We start from the raw sequence: 17049 nt of genomic DNA, 5'->3' as shown, positions 1-17049 counted from the left end.
GGTGGGAGGGTATCTGCAGTGGGGTGGGAGGTTGGCTGGGAGGGTATCTGCAGTTGGCTGGGAGGGTATCTGCAGTGGGGTGGGAGGGTGGCTGGGAGGGTATCTGCAGTGGGGTGGGAGGGTATCTGCAGTGGGGTGGAAGGGTGGCTGGGAGGGTATCTGCAGTGGAGTGGGAGGGTGGCTGGGTGAGTGCAGGAGGGTGGGAGAGTGGGTGGGAGTACACCATACTAAGTTAGCCAGCCGATGGTTAGCCGGCCCGCTCACCTCACTCCCCCCCACCTCCTCCTCCCAGTGTGCGTCCGTGTGCAAACCCCCCTCCTGCCTGTGCTTACACGCCGACGACCCCTCCCCCCTGTCAGTGTGCGTCCAGTGTGCCGCTCACGGCTCCCCCGCTATGTACGGGAGAGAGACGTGCTGTGCTGATATGTAATATTCATATCTCCCGCTGCTGGACCACTAGCCAATGGGCGCTCGCGGTCCAGCAGCCACCAGTTGATTGGCTGCTGGACCGCAAGCGCCCATTGGCTAGTGGTCCAGCGGGATATATGATTATTGCATAGCAGCACAGCACGTCTCTCGATGAGTCCCGGACAGTGCACAGCGGGGGAGCCGTGAGCGGGCGGGCAGTGCGCACATGGACGCACACTGACAGGGGGGCGGGCGGGGAAGCATTCCAGGACAGCCACTCAGCGCCGCGCGACCACACACAACCCATGACACATGATGCCGAGCCGCCTGCCCATCCCCCCTGTCAAAGTGAACAAAGTGGTGTGTCGCCGTGACCCGAGGCATGGCGGCACACCTGTCAGCTGGCCGCGGCACACCGGTTGAAAATGTCTGCCCTATATCCTTACTAGACATAGACTACAAAATACTTACGAAGATTATAGCTGAAAGACTGAAGATCTTACTCCCGTCTCTTGTACATGGTGACCATACGGGTTTTGTCATGGGGAGAAATCCTGTTACCAATATCCGCAGAGTCCTTTTGGTCCTGCACCAGTCCCAGTTGGCCGTGTCGGGCGCCCCGCTGGCGGTTCTCAGGCCTTCGACATGGTCCACTGGGAACATCTTTATTCAGTATTGCAAAAATTCTCCTTCCCTTCAAAATTTATTACCCTTCTAAACACACTTTACACTGACTCAGCATCTAGAATCCAATGCAATGGTACACTATCAGAACCCTTCCCCATACTTTGAGGAACCAGGCAAGGATGTCCACTCTCACCCCTATTATTTGCCCTAGCCCTTGAACCCCTAGCCATAGCCCTGCGCCAATCCCCGACATTTCAAGGCATTCAGATAGGAAAGGTCGACCTTAGAGTATCTCTATTTGCAGACAACATGCTGCTCTTCCTCACCGCACCTGAACACTCCCTCCCTGAAGCCTTTAAAATAATTAACCAATTTAGCTCCTTTTCTGGATATAAAATAAACATGAACAAATCTGACCTGATGACCCTGAAAGGCCCCCCCCCCCCCCCATTTTCCCTGGCAGGCAGACCTTCCGCTGTCTTTACTGGGTAGGGCTGAGGTCATAAAATCTATGCTGCATATCTAGCAAGGATATACAAACAATGAGCTCCCACATTGCAAGATTCCTTTGGAATACAAAAAAATCCAAAATAGCACTGCGCAAACTCCAATTACCCAAACCCCTAGGAGGACTGGGCATCCCTGATTTAAAGCAGTACTCTAAGGCTCTGCTTTGCCGCTTTGCTCTTGGGTGGCTGGCGGAGCTTAGCAACTACTCAGAATATGAAATAGACTGCGCAATGTTTGCCCCCTTTTCCCCTGGAGCCCTCTTACATACCCCCCGCAAACACATCCCACCTCATATCCTACACAATAGACTATTCACTGACACACATGCGGCATGGTGGTCTGTCCATTACTGTTCGCCAATTTTGAACCCTGGTCACTCCCACCTGATTCAACCCACCTGATCCCGATTCTAACGCTCACTGTCACTGTTGCAAAAAAGGTGATACTGAACTCATGGATTTCCCCCCACATCCCCTCTATAACTGAGGTTGAAGCTCTGATGTTGAAGTACATGTACTATGATAGGTATGATCCGCTGAGGCTCCCTTAGGATCATTAATCTCACTACCCATTCCCTGACAGAGGCACAAACATCTATACTTAATAAAGGCCTCAGCTTCTCCCCCACAAAGAATTTAGATCGTTTTGAGTGTGAAAAAGACCTCCACCTCTACGTCAGAAAACTCCTGCTGAAAAAGTTTTTCAAAAAAAGACAAGAAAATACTATCAGCACAAAGGAACATGACACTGCTGACGATTACACAGACCCCACACAAACCCGCATAGATCAATTCTTTGACAGCAATGACAGAGAGATGCTTAGGATCCTTGAGAATCTTTCAGAGGAATATGAGGACGAACTATCTTACACCCAATCCCCTGACAGAACAGGAGCCGACACCATCAGATTAAAGAAAAAATCTACTTTTCTCCCTGACGTGTCAATATGTCCACAAATAAGGGTGTTCTTGGAAATGGTCAGCAGAGACCTTGACAAGATTGAAACTAACAAACCCTACTGCCACTACAATGACAATATCTCTGTGGCAGAGAGAGAGGCACTTAAAAAAATCAGGAAATGGGAGGACACTATCGTGAAACCATCCGATAAGGGAGGAAATATTGTATTATGGGCCACTGACATGTACAGAAAAGAACTGAGGCGACAACTGGATGACATATCCTGTTATAAACCACTCACTTTCAACCCCACTAATGACTATCTGGAATTGTATCAGAAAATCCTAGACCAAGCCAGACGAGAAGGGACAATAACCAAGTCACAATATGAATTCTTGGAAGTGAAAACGGTGAGAATTCCAACTCTGTACCTTCTTCCCAAGATTCATAAGTGTGAATCTAACCCACCTGGCAGGCCAATTATATCTGGCATAGGGGGCCTTACAGAAAAGGCAAGTGAGTTTGTCGACTTCCATCTAAGAAAATATGTCACCAGCTTGCCCTCGTATGTGCGCGATACTATGGACGTGCTCCAAAAGATACAAGACATAGTACTCAGCCCAGACTCATGGCTCGTCACCTGCGACGTCGAAAGCCTGTATACCAGCATCAAACATCAGAATGGTATACAGGCTAAAGAATATTTCCTCAGTATGGAACGTGACACCCCTCTTAATTCATTTATTACCAGACTGTTACGCTTTGTCTTATACCGAAATTACTTTGTATGTGAGGACCGCTTCTACCTCCAGGTGCAGGGGACTGCGATGGGGAGCACATGTGCCCCCACATATGCAAACCTGTACCTGGGGTGGTGGGAGCGGGAACATGTTTTCACAGAGACTAATGAACAGTACACCGAACATGTTCTAATCTGGCTACGATACATTGATGACCTGTTCATCATATGGCAAGGTGAAATCAAAATGTTCATAGACTTCATTGGTAAACTGAACAATAATGATTTGAATCTGAAACTGACATATCACACCAGCCAGAAGGAAGTGGAATACCTGGATCTCCGCATCGGCGTCGAGACAAATGGGTCCATCACTACTGATCTATTTCGCAAAACAACGGCGACAAATTCTCTACTACACAACAGTAGTGCCCACTTCCCTCCGGTCCTCAAAGGACTCCCCAAGGGGGAATATCTGAGGACGAAGCGTAATTGTTCCAACGAAGAAACATACAATAAGAGGGCCAACGAATTGGACATCAGACTTCAAAATAGGGGTTATAGTAGGAGATCCGTACGCAAAGCAAGAAGAGACACTAACGCTTACAACCGTGAAAGCCTACTTGTCCCCAACAAGCGTAAGAAAACGGAGTCACATGATAAAATCAGATTTATCGGAACTTTCTGTCAGGAGTGGCGTGAAATTCAAAATGCACTTGATAGACATCTGAATATCCTCAAGACCGATAAGGACCTGGATGAAATCCTGGGCAATAAAGTGGATATAAGTTGGAGAAGATGCAGTAATCTCAGAGACCAATTGGTCCATAGCCATTTTGAGAGCAAAAAAGCCAAGCCCAAAATCATGAAGAAAGGGTCATACAAATGTGGCACATGTAAAATTTGCCCACACATGATACAACAAAATGGGTATACAGACAAGTTTGGCAAGAACTGGAAGATCAAACAATACATCACATGTGATACCGCAGGGGTCATATATAATTTACAATGCCCCTGTGGGAAAAACTATATCGGAAAAACCAAAAGACCCCTAAAAAAACACCTGTCAGAACACCTGACAAGCATCAGAAATGCAGAGAGGGATCGACAACAAGGGAAAACCCTCACACCAGTGGCCAAACACTTTTTAAGATACCATCATGGAAGTACCAATGGCCTCAAAGCATATGGCATGATTCAGATATCCCTGGGTATCCGAAGGGGAGACTGGGACAGGGAGCTCCTTAAACAGGAGACCAGACTCATCTTTCTGATGGGGAGCATGTCCCCTAGAGGTCTCAACGAAGAGAACAATTATATGGTCTTTCTCTAAATACCTATCCCCCATGACATATCAGTGATATACTTTGGAAACTCATTAATCCATCCTTCTTGATACAGACATGTGGTATATTTAATGAGTCGCCTAGCACGGCACTCATCCTATCGTTTAACAGAGAATATACACATTTTTTTGCTCAGTTTATTCCTAACATCACTTGATCCCCATGGGTCCCCACTCCTTGGCACTACTCCCCAATCAGGGAGACCCCACTTGTCTCATCACTGAACCCCGCTGCCATATGGGAGCACACCCACCTAAGACACAGCAGAAATACCACTTTTAGTCATCTTTTAAAAGCTCATTTTATTTATTCCACCCCATTTCACAGCATACCGCATACGACCCACTTAGACGAATTTCGATACACACTTACTGTACCCATTCGCATCACGTGTGTCACTTGTATTTGGTTCACAATAATTTTAATTCACATTTTTTCACCGTTTTTTCACATCTTATCCAACTTCACATTAACAATACACTCAGCTATTACCGGTACTCCTATTATATAATTCTGGGTTACCAGATTAAGACACTACATTCTGCCACTAATTTATGCCAGGCAGACAGACCACATACAATAGTATTTCACTATTTTCTCCAAAATATCACAGGTCACCCTATATGCTGGCTGGAATCAATTTCCCTACTCCACATCAGGACTCAACACAAGCTCTGTGAACTATCCATTCAACTTTCTAAAACGACTTATGCAACAGTGTATCATACTTAACCGCAACACTCACAAGTATGCCCTACATCACTGAGGTCCCTCATTAAAGGAACCTAGCAATGCTACGCATTTAGGAGCATACAACCTAACTGCAACAGGTCGGTTCATGTGTGACATATATACGATAAACATCACATGTGCGCATAAACATTATTCTTAAAGTGACTATACTTACCAGGCAGGCCGGTCTGTGCGCTATGTCCCACGACGCTCCTGCATCCTAAGAACATAAAAACATGACACTTTCAGAATACATACACATACATTCAATAATCCCGCTTCTTTAATCAATGGGATTAACATTACTAATATTTTCGGCATAAGCCTGTTACAATTTAGCCATCAGCGCCCCTCCTTAAAACATTCCTGACGATACGCCGGGACGTGACCATTATGTCAACAAAACGCCTCTGACTATACCGTACTAGATGCGTTGATCACTGATGACATATTTACTTTAGAGATGAACCATAGACAGCGTCCAAGGTCACCACCACATCCAAATGACAGGTGTAGAAGAGCACACACACGAGGCGATTTATTTGCATATCAGTGGATTATCATTAAAACCAACTCCTGCTCTCTCTTCCCTCTGCCTCTATGCCTACGTTCTACAATACTTGATGCCACAATAACTATACCTATCAGGGCAAGAGATGATAGGCGTCCCATGAACTTACCCGACACAACTGTACATCATGACTGCATGACCATCACTGGTATATACATGCATTCCACAATCCCGTTTTCTTAAATTGATACATTTAGTTTCTCAAGCATGTTTGGTTTGTACCTAAACTCCAAAAAACATCCCTTATGACATGCCGGGACCTGACCAGCATGTCAATAAAACGCCGTCAATAAAACGCCTTCTACTACACTGTACCAGATGCGTTTATTACTAATGACATACCTACCTTGGAGATGAACCCTAGATTACGTTCAGGGTCACTACCACACCCTATGACAGGTACAGAATAGCACACACACGAGGCGAATCATCCGCACATTAGCGGACCATCATCAATACTAATTCCTACTCTCGCTTCCCTCTGCTTTCACTCCCACGTTCCGCAATACTAGATGCCACAATAACAATATCAATCAGGGTAGAGATGACACAACTGTATACCGTGACTGCTTGACTATCACTGGCATACACATGCATCCCACAATCCTGCTTCCCTAATCAACATGATTTGCCGTCATGACATTACTAACTTTCTCGACACAAGCATGTTCCAGTCCTAGCGCCCCTCTTAAAGATTACGCTGGTCGACACGCCGGGAAATTGACCTTTATGTTAACAAAATGCTTTGACTGTACTGTACTTGGTGCCATGATTACTGATGACATACCAACCTTAGAGACCAACCCCAGACTGCGTTCAGGGTTACCATCACATCCCATGACAGGTGCAGAAGAGCACACACACGAGGCGATTTATTTACACACTAATGGACTATCAATAAATCCTATTCCCGCCCCCTTTTCCCTCTGCCTTCACCCCCACGCTCTGCAATCCTATAAAAATGAGGGCAGAGAATGAAAAGCGTTCCACTAACTCATCCTATACAAATATGCCGCGATTGCCTTAATCACTGGCAACACGGCAACTATAGAAATAAAAGCTGCCCGGGCAACCCAGAATTATGTGCTAAACAGCACACACGGGCCAATCTCTGTCACAGACATACTAGATGTGACACACAGTCCCGCTAAGATCAACCATGCAGGACAACTAGTTAACCATTAAGATAAACTGTGCCGCGGACTTTGGGACGCATCAGCACAGCACAAACTGCCTGATTTCTCCTTGATTAGGATGTTCCTATTTCAGTCAATCATGCGCAATCTACCCCGAGAAAGTGAGGATCCATTCGCCTCTTTTTCCCCTCTCTAATCCACGCCACTATATCATTACCGGTCGGTGGGCTCAGACCAAAACCATTTGAATCTATCAGACGGCGGGGCAAATTACTGATGTCTAACTATCCCTGTTGGACCGACGAGTTGTAGCGATACAGGTTGCCTTGGCAACCCTGATAAACTACAAGAACACTGCGTCAAGCAGTGTATACACGGAGCTACCAATGCTAATGATACATACACACGGGGGTATCTATGGTAACGCTGAACCCCATGCGATGCACAGGGGAACACACATACGGGGTGATCTATAACGGCACCCCAGTCAAGTTGGTGTCATGCTCCAGCAGGAAAGGAGCGTGACCATTATATTTGAAACCCTGTAACCGCAAGACAGATACAACATGCCAAGAGTTACATGACACATCGACACAGCTCAGATTCATTAACAACATAACTATCAGACTACTTTGATTTCAACGCCATATATAATATTCACTGAACGAATGTCTGGAAATTCACTGACAATGGGCGTGTACTCACGCATCATACGTGACACCCAAACTCTGTGACCAATAGGAAAAAAAAGGGATCCATACGTACACTCCCATTGAAATTTGCATACCATGAATATGCAGGGAGGAACTGGTATTTAAGGAGCTTCCGGTGACTTGCCCGGTGGTCCTGAGGAAGCTTTTTTGCGAAAGCGTACGCTCGACACTACACACCTAGTGTGTATAATACCCCACTCTCCCCTCCCCACTTACTAATTGTTATTTTTTGAACTGTTGGCTGCGTGAGGGGGTCACCGTTGGACACGGTCCCCTATCTTAAGACACTGACACGGTATCTGGCGCATGAACCGGTAGTGTCCCTGTCGGTTCTAAACCCACTAGAGCGAGGGAGTGCATGTAAGCACCCCTTTGATGTAGCTCTGTGGGAGAACACAGTACGTGATTCCACTAGCTCCAGTAAGCCAGCAGCAGCGCTGAGACGGAACTGTGTCCGTGCTCAGGCGCCTGCCAGCAGCTACTTGAGAGAGCCCAGGGCGTCATTGCAACATTGCAGATTATTTCAGTAACCCTGAATCACGCTATTAATAAATGATCATTACAAAAACACAGCTCAGCAGCAACACAATTTAAATCATTTGGGAGATCAGGCAGTGGGGTTTCCACTAGGTGAAGGATTTTTATCCTTTTTTATATCACTAAATGTTGTCTCATGTCTTGTCCAAATGTTTTTATATTTCGCAACCATTTTAACCAATTAAATAAAAGTGATGTTTTATAAATAACTTTTTCTCCAGGTGCACCATAAAAAGACACTCTTTCCTTTACTGATAAACTGATCCGCTGAGGCATTTCGATGCTCCTATCTCCCGTTTTTACTATGTGTAAGGTCCCTTCATACGGAGTCGAAATCCTGTACTGAAAGATAACATCTGTAAACTTCTTGGAACCCACATAGATAATATCACTATTTAACTTTCTAGAGTGCCCTCCCAAGTACTATGATAAGGAATGCAAAATCTAGCTCCAAGCAATTGTCGCAACCCCCCCCCCTCCCTGGTTACTCTAACTCAGAGATTTTTTGTTGTATTATTTAAATATATTAACCTAAAATAATGGTTGCACAAACCTAACTTCTCCTATATGATGCGAGGCAGACAGACAACAAACCTACCTGATAGCCTCTCGCACATGGTTAGACACGGAGTGGAGGAACTGTGGAAAGAGGTGTGATATGCCACCCCCCCAGTCCCAATGTAAACAATCCCACTGAGTCTCCCCCCCCCAACCTTTCCCCCTCGCGCCTCCTCCAATCCAGTTCTTCTCTACACTAATGTTATTGTATGTATTGCTGGTTACACCACACCAACGAGCCAGATACGATTGACTTACTACTGCATGATGTGTTATTTATCTCAATGTCATATGCCTTACCTTGTAACATAAAGTGCAAACCTGAATAAACATATTTTCCCCCCCAAAAAGGGGGGGGGACATGCTCAACATGTACAAATATATCAGGGGCCAATATAAGGAACTGACAAGCACCCTTTTTTCTGCTAGACAGGAATCTAGGACGAGAGGGCACAAGTTTAGATTAGAAGAAAAAAGATTTTGTTCATCTAGAAGAAAAAAATTCATTACAGTCAGAACAGTCCAACTGTGGAACTCTCTTCCTGAATTAGTGGTGTCGGCAGACACTATAAATACGTTTAAAATAAGGGGTACTTGTGTATTAGCACGGCGCCCACGATTTCCATCTTATGGCATCTTATACAATTTAAAATTGTATACCATTGTATATGGCATACAATGAGATGAGATATGATTTTAAATTGTATAAGCACACTAATGGGTGCTTTCAATGTTAATTGGCCCCCCTATAAGATTTTTAATTGTATAAGCACCCTAATGGGTGCTTACAATGTTAAATGCACCCCCACGCCACCCCCACTATCAACGCCAACCCGAAGCGTGGCGAGGGGCGGCGGTACGTGTCATCCAACCTTTTCATACCCCCACTATCCAAGTCGGTGTGGAGTTTATTTTATATAGTGTGGTAAGCGCAGCGAGCGGTCCTGTCATTAATTTTATTGTCTTCGGGCTCAGTGGCTCGCTGCGCTTGCCACACTATATAAAATCAACTCCACGCCGACATGGATAGTGGGGGTATGAAAAGGTCGGAGGACGCTTACCGCTGCCCCTCGCGGGCTCGCTGCGCTCGCCACGCTTTGGGTTGGCGTTGATAGTGGGGGTGCATTTAACATTGTAAGCACCCATTAGGGTGCTTATACAATTAAAAATCTTATATGGGGGCCAATTAACATTGAAAGCAACCAGTAGTGTGCTTATACAATTTAAAATCGTATCTCATCTCATTGTATGCCATATACAATTTTAAATTGTATAAGATCGGGTCCCATCGCATCGCATCTCATCTCATTGCATACCATATTAAGCCTTATGATATGCAATGCGATGGGCACCGTGATAATACACAAGTACCAAATAAGGTTGGATAAACATTTATTGGTTAAAAACATCCACGGGTATGAATAAGTAACAATCTATCTTTAAAATATCAGAACATACTATACAACAAGGTACTATATAGCTACTATAAACATATAGGTTGAACTAGATGGACGCAAGTCTTTATTCACCCTCACCTACTATGTAACTATGTAAATTATAATAACAAAGTGTCTCTTTATGGTGTTTATAAAAAAAAAAAAAAACACAATTATATACCAATTTAATTTTAGTTGATTTTAGAGTTTAGTTTTAGAACCTGCTTTTTATTAGATGTAAATTGTTTGGCAGATGTGGCTCTTTCGAATTGTTGTTTGTAAACTGGCTATTTTAACTATTTTTTATGTGCTATTTTTCAATATATTCCTACAAAAGAATCTGAGCTACTGTGTGGGATTCTGGGTTTACCAGGTAGATGACGACAAATTTCTGAAGTAACTGAGGGTAACCTTCTGGTAAGTCTTTTAGTCTAATATTTCATTGCATATAAAACATATGGTTACTTTCATTATATACAACCACTAATTATAATTATTAGTGTTATATACCACCAAAAATACAGTTCATTGCTATGGATGGTTCCCATTGCAAATATAACGCTTATGATGGGTTAAAAGGAATGGTGTGTGATTTTTTTTTCAAATGCGCCCCTCCCAGCAGCCAGGCTCCAGAACTGCCTTACTGGTTCAATCAGCCAGTCAAAAATATAGTGATACAGAAAATAATTAGGGGCCTTATTTTGGTTCACTCTTTCTGACAAAATACTTTTTAGATCGACAAAACCATGTGCACTGCAGGGGGGGGCAGATGTAACATGTGTAGAGAGAATTAGATTTGGGTGAGTAATTTTGTTTCTGTGCAGGGTAAATACTGACTGCTTTATTCTGACACTGCAATATAGATCTCACTTTGAAGTAAAACCCCACCCAAATCTAACTCTCTCTGCACATTTTGCATATGCTCCCCTGCAGTGCACATGGTTTTGTCCATCTACGAAGGATTTTGTCAGAAAGAGTGAACCAAAATAAGGCCCTTGGAGTCTAGAATAATAGGCTGGATGTCAAATGAAAGTCCTTTTCTTATAGATAAAAATGTGCAAACACTTTATTCATCCATATACAGCAATTTCCATAAAATCGATTTGCAGCAAAATTCTGTAAAAAATAATAAGAGGATTATACTCCCAACGTTAGTCTATATGCTTGAACAGACACTTCGCACTAAGAGAACGGGGCAGGGATAAGTGAATTTTATGAAATACCTCTACTCCCGTCTCTGAATCCTCAGCTTAGGTGCTGCATACAATTTGTCACAGCTGTACCACGTGGGGGTAGTCTCCTTGTCGCTGCAGCCGTGGAACCGGCTTCCAGTGCACAAATAGATGTCCACCTCACAAGGTTCCTTTGGCGTGGGTATAGTGGGCAAGCATATATTGTGGCATTTGTATCCTTAGGGATGCTCCGTATTGTAAAAACAAACAAAGCTGGTGCCCACGTCCACCTGCTGGCCAACACGTTTCGATCTACTTGAGATCTTTATCAAGACTCAGGTGGAGAGGTGGTCACCTTTATAGCACTACTTATTCTGAATACATGTTCATCCCATTCGGGGTACAGTATATTTCCAATACCCGCTACATCATAGCACCAAACATTTGTCTTCTAACCTTATATATTTTTAAAGGTAGCTATTGGCCCTTCACATATCCATTTGAGAAAGCGGTACTTGTGTATTTTGGCGGCGCCCATCGCATTGCATACCATAAGGCATGCGATTGTATGCGACACAATATCGCGCTATACTGTACAATGTCATACAATTTTAAAATTGTATGACATTGTACATGGCATACAATGCGATGCGATTAAACATTGTATAAGCACCCTAATGGGTGCTTACAATGTTAAATGCACCCCCACGCCACCCCCCCCCCCCCCACTATAAACGTGAACCCAAATGTGGATCGGGAGGTCTATGTTTCTACACTATATTGGTGTCCCAGCATGGCCAACCGAGCTTGGTATCACTCCAGTGTGTGGTGTAAGATTCAGCTTTGGGTGTACCAAGATAGCCGACGGACTTTTTTCAATAATAAATATGGTTTCTCAATCCGCATGCAGGTATACTGTACCAATATGGCCGGCGGACTCTTTGTTATCTGATCCCTCAGGGATAGCAATATGGCAGAAAGGGTTCTTCCGGCAGAAGTGATGTGGCTCCCATAACACTGCTCCTTTGCTTTCTCCGGTATGGAATTCTGGTGGAAGATGTACCCCCTGTGGAAATGACGCGACTCCCATACCATGATAGAGTTCTGGCGGAAGTAATGTACCGTTCCTAAATCTAGTCCTGGTGGAACTGGTATGAATCCTGTGTGTTAGAATAGCGCTAGAGTTGGAGTACTATAGTTGGTATAATAGGCACTGTTTGTCTTATAACTGTAGAAAATCGGCTCCACTGAACATGTTATTCTGCTTTTCATAAATTTGAACGGTTTTTGAGTTTTCCTCTCCGTATGCTCTGGGAGATGTTGTTTCACCTAAAATGCAGAAAAGATTCCGTTACTGTTTATTGGGAAATATAGAGTAACCAAACACGATCACTATAGATTGCTGAAATAAATATAGTTTTCTAGGTTTTGATGGACGATAAATATATCACATTTAATAATTCTAGGTAATTTAAAAAAAAACTGGAGATTTCTTACCACATCTCTCACTTTTTGAATCTCTCATCCTATTAAATTTCACCCCAAGTGTTGATTCTGGACAATCGGCATAAAATCATCTGACTGATCATGACTGATTTATGACACCAGTGGGCAGATATGCATTCTTTAGGATGCCATATGACATTTGTACGGTGTTGAGGTTTATAATGGTGATTGCAACACTATTTTAAGGACACACTTACAAAATCATTATGCATGAGTTGCACCATGAAGTAATGTGATTAATGCTTGCAGAAAGCTATAAAAAAACTCAGTTTTGTAAACTGAACCTTAATAAGTGCTAGTTTTGGGTGACAGAGGTTCCTCTTGTGGGTCAATAAATAAACTTAGTGTTACACCTGACCCAAGCAAGACCCTATCAATCCAATAGATGTCTGTTCCCATAGACAAACCTAGCCTCCAGTGTTTCTAGGCATAAACTACTTACCTCTCAAAGTTTTTGCCAAAATAAACACTGCATGGTATTGGAACAAACAAAATAATGTGTAGTGAGTAAAATCAATGTAAACCAACTGTATCTTCAGGTGTTAATATTTGAGGCTACCACCTTGCATAGTTTGGGTGATGCATGTGTACAGCGTAACAAGCCAGTTTGTTCCTCACAAGGAAACAATCAAGATATGGTCACGTGAAAAAATAACTATTTGCACTTACGTTCTACAGCCAACCCATCGTTGACACCGTTCATCAGCCCTTGATCACAATCCTTTATAATCTACTGCATCTAGCTGAATACAACACTTCAATGCTTTAACTACAATACTATAATCTTCATGTGGTTTACAAGTGTGACTCAGAACTCCATGGTACTGATGCTCTGACCATTACATATATTTGGCATTCACGTACATCTGGTTGTCTTGTTTATCTCAGTGTAATGGAGTTCAATAACCTGTCCTCCTGTGTTTTAGAGGAGCACCAGGAATCCATGCTGAATGATGACCTCTGCTGCCAGCTATCTCAAATTGTAATTGATAGTTGGCGTTGTAGCTCCAAGAGTTGCATCATGATCTACTATCATTCTTTGTGTGATGAACTCACCCTGCCTGATAGCAATATTCTGAGGGGTCAATAAAACATCATCCCCCCATGTGCTTTAGTGTCTTTATGTGCATCATGTTCATCAAGGATGCTTTGTTCTAGCCTTCCATGTTACCTGATATTGAGTGTGTTGTGGCTGTTTGTGCTCTTTGTAATGCTCTCCATACCCATCATGCTGGGGAATCTCTCACCCTCCAAATTGTACATGTGGAATACCTATATTCAGGTTGTTGCTGATGATCTGATCCAAGAAGTAGTCTGGATTTCTTCAAGAAATCCTTATTCTTAACTGATAAGTTTGTACTACTGTATGGAATATTGTATGTGTAGGATTCATAGGTAGTGTAAAATCAAATACTTCATTGTAGTAGTCTATACTGCATGAGAAGAGTTTGCATTCCTTCATGTGCCCATATCTGGGGGATCAACCAGTTTAGTCTCACTTATGGTCTTGTTAAAAAATATATTCTTTAAACCACAATCATTTTCACAACTTTCTAAGGTAATTAATATTCGTTATTTCCTTATATGAAACAGAAATTGGTGACATTGGCGTTTTACTCATCGATGGGGTCTTTGTGCTTCCAACAATTAGTAGCCTTTTTTCCTGTTCCAGCAGTGCATGATATTGTTGAATTGAATAACATTTTAAGTAATATACAACATTATCCATACACCTCTCCTCTGGTGGTTTAGCACAATAATCACAAATACAGCTTTCAACGGGCGGTAAATATTGTTCCTTTTAGATGTCATCAAGCAATGCTTTCCATTTTGAATGAAGAACTCTCATACTTTCAAATCAGTCTGTGCACAAATTAGAGTCTTTAGGTGTTTTTAAGCTTGAGTCTTTCACTGTTATGCAATGTTACTCATGAATCCGAGTGTCATTGTCAGCAACCCTTATATAGCTGTATCTGTTATCAGCAATACTTGCAAAGGACCGTCCCATCGATCTGTAAGATCTGCAGACCCCGCGATGGCTTGGAGTCGCTAGGTAAGTTTGGGCACCGCGGGGACTGCGGAAGCTATTGTTAATGGGGCCACCGCTGCCAATTACCTGTGTTGCTGCTGAGACCAGCAGAGCTTCCTGCTGTCTGCAGCCCGGCACTCCACTGGCGTCCAGACCCGGCCCTAGGCATAGGCACACTAGGCAATTGCCTAGGGCGTCTGCAATGCCTAGGGGCGACTCATGTTTACATTGGTGGTTTATGGGGCACCCTGCCTGAGCTGAGATCAGGGGGCAGCCAGCAGCAGGGCCCCTTGCTTCATCTCTCTCCTGTTGCCCCCACTTTCTCTCCCCCTGTCTTTCTGTATGCTAACACATCCCCTGGCACTGAGGAGAAACCTATAAATAGTAAGTTTATACTTGCTTTTCAGAAGCCTGCTAACTGCCAAATTCAGGGAGGGTGCGGGATGTCATGACATCAGCCGCCCCCCCTAAGCAGGCCTAGACATGCCTGGGTTAGCAGGTGCCTGCCCAGCATTTTCTTGTCCATAAAATGCTGAGTGGTCTCCTTTGTTCAAACCCTACCCACCGACTAGTGAGTGTTTGCTCCGGGGGTTTGCACATGCACATATTTGTGCATACGCAAATTCCAACCATTGGGACTGGATAGCTCAAAAGATAATTATGTGGTGGGACCCAAAAAACAGTTCAGTAGGACCCCAAATTTATAAAGTGAGGGGTCCCCAGGATGCACACGTTTTTGGTGTGTCAGCACGGTGGGGGACAACTGGAAGTGTTTACTAGGGGGCACCAGCCAAAATCTTGCCTAGGGCACCAGATTGACTAGGGCCGGCTCTGCTGGCGTCTGTTATAATGTCACTTGCAAAATGGTCGCCCCCTCACAGCAGAAGGTTTTTAAGAATGCTAGAGGAGGCGGCGACCCCCTTTTGCAACCTAAATAACGGTCTGCTGCAAGGCGGCCATTTTACAGACAGGAGGATCAGGTCAGCGGCAGATGCAGCGGTATCCTAGGTGTGGTATGAAAACTATGCAGCACTAGTGGTAGCATTATATATTTATTTGACATACCTGACCTTCTTTGGTTAATTGTGGCAGCTAACATCTTTAATTAGAGGAGATGTATGTTTGGGTTATGATTAGTTTGAGATTGTCTATCTGTCCAATTTTTCAAGCACATCGGTTATATACAAGATAAACATTTCTCTGTAAGTCTCATACCATAACAAACAATGCTATGCAGATTATGGACAGAGTTTTAAATGTCATAAGTCAGTCAACATTACTTAGATGGCCTTGCTGAGAAAGCAGTCCTTTGTTCCAAATACCTGCTCAGAAAGTGTTAGAGATTGTTCAGATGTATTTATGACACTCCTAATTTTGGTAAAATACTTCAAGAGATGAACTTGAAAGTGCGGGATTGGATTATAAAACAATTAAATGAATAAGAACCTGGTTGCAGGATAGGAAACATACAGTTGTAATAAATGGAGTGCATTCTATGGAGGGACATGTTACCAGTGGAGTACCCCAGGGATCTGTACTTGGACCAGTGCTCTTTAATATCTTTCTTAGTGACATTGCAAATGATATTGAAGGGAAAGTATGCCTTTTTGCAGATGACACAAAGATATGCAACAGAGTAGACACACCAGGAGGGTTAAATCAAATGACTGATGATCTAAGTAAACTTGAGAATTGGTCAAGAGCATGGCAACTACAGTTTAATGCTAAAAAATGCAAAATTATGCACTTGGGACTCAAAAACCCAAAGGCTCAATATAGTATCAAGGGTACTATAATGGAAACTACTGAGGAGGAAAGAGATCTAGGAGTCACTATTTCAAGTGACTTAAAGGCAGGAAAGCAATGTAGCAAAGCAATGAGGAAGGCTAGCCAGATGCTTGGTTGCATAGGGAGAGGAATCCGTAGCAGAAAAAAAGATGTAATAATGCCACTTTATAGGTCATTGGTACAGCCTCATCTGGAATACTGTGTCCAGTTCTGGAGACCATATCTTCAGAAGGATATAAATACATTGGAGAGTGTACAAAGAAGGGCAACTAAAATGGTGCATGGCCTACATCACAAAACTTACCTGGATAGACTAAAAGATCTTAACATGTATAGTT

General features: G+C 43.4%; 1 protein-coding gene and 1 long non-coding RNA gene across 4 annotated transcripts in view; both read left to right on the top strand.

The window, feature by feature from the left end:
- The window catches only part of LOC146035554 (uncharacterized), a 63351-nt gene extending 52718 nt beyond the window's left edge, over window positions 1-10633 (top strand). For both annotated transcript variants that reach the window (XR_014460672.1, XR_014460671.1), the window contains exon 3: window positions 10554-10633. This is a non-coding gene — a long non-coding RNA (uncharacterized LOC146035554). The remainder of the gene's footprint in view (window positions 1-10553) is intronic.
- The window catches only part of HDAC8 (histone deacetylase 8), a 206189-nt gene that overhangs the window by 176139 nt on the left and 13001 nt on the right, over window positions 1-17049 (top strand). The gene's annotated exons all lie outside the window — the stretch shown is intronic.

Source organism: Crinia signifera, chromosome 9 (assembly GCF_055691185.1).
Source record: "Crinia signifera chromosome 9, ASM5569118v1, whole genome shotgun sequence".
Lineage (NCBI taxonomy): Eukaryota > Metazoa > Chordata > Amphibia > Anura > Myobatrachidae > Crinia > Crinia signifera.
This window is presented reverse-complemented; position numbering and strand designations above follow the sequence as displayed.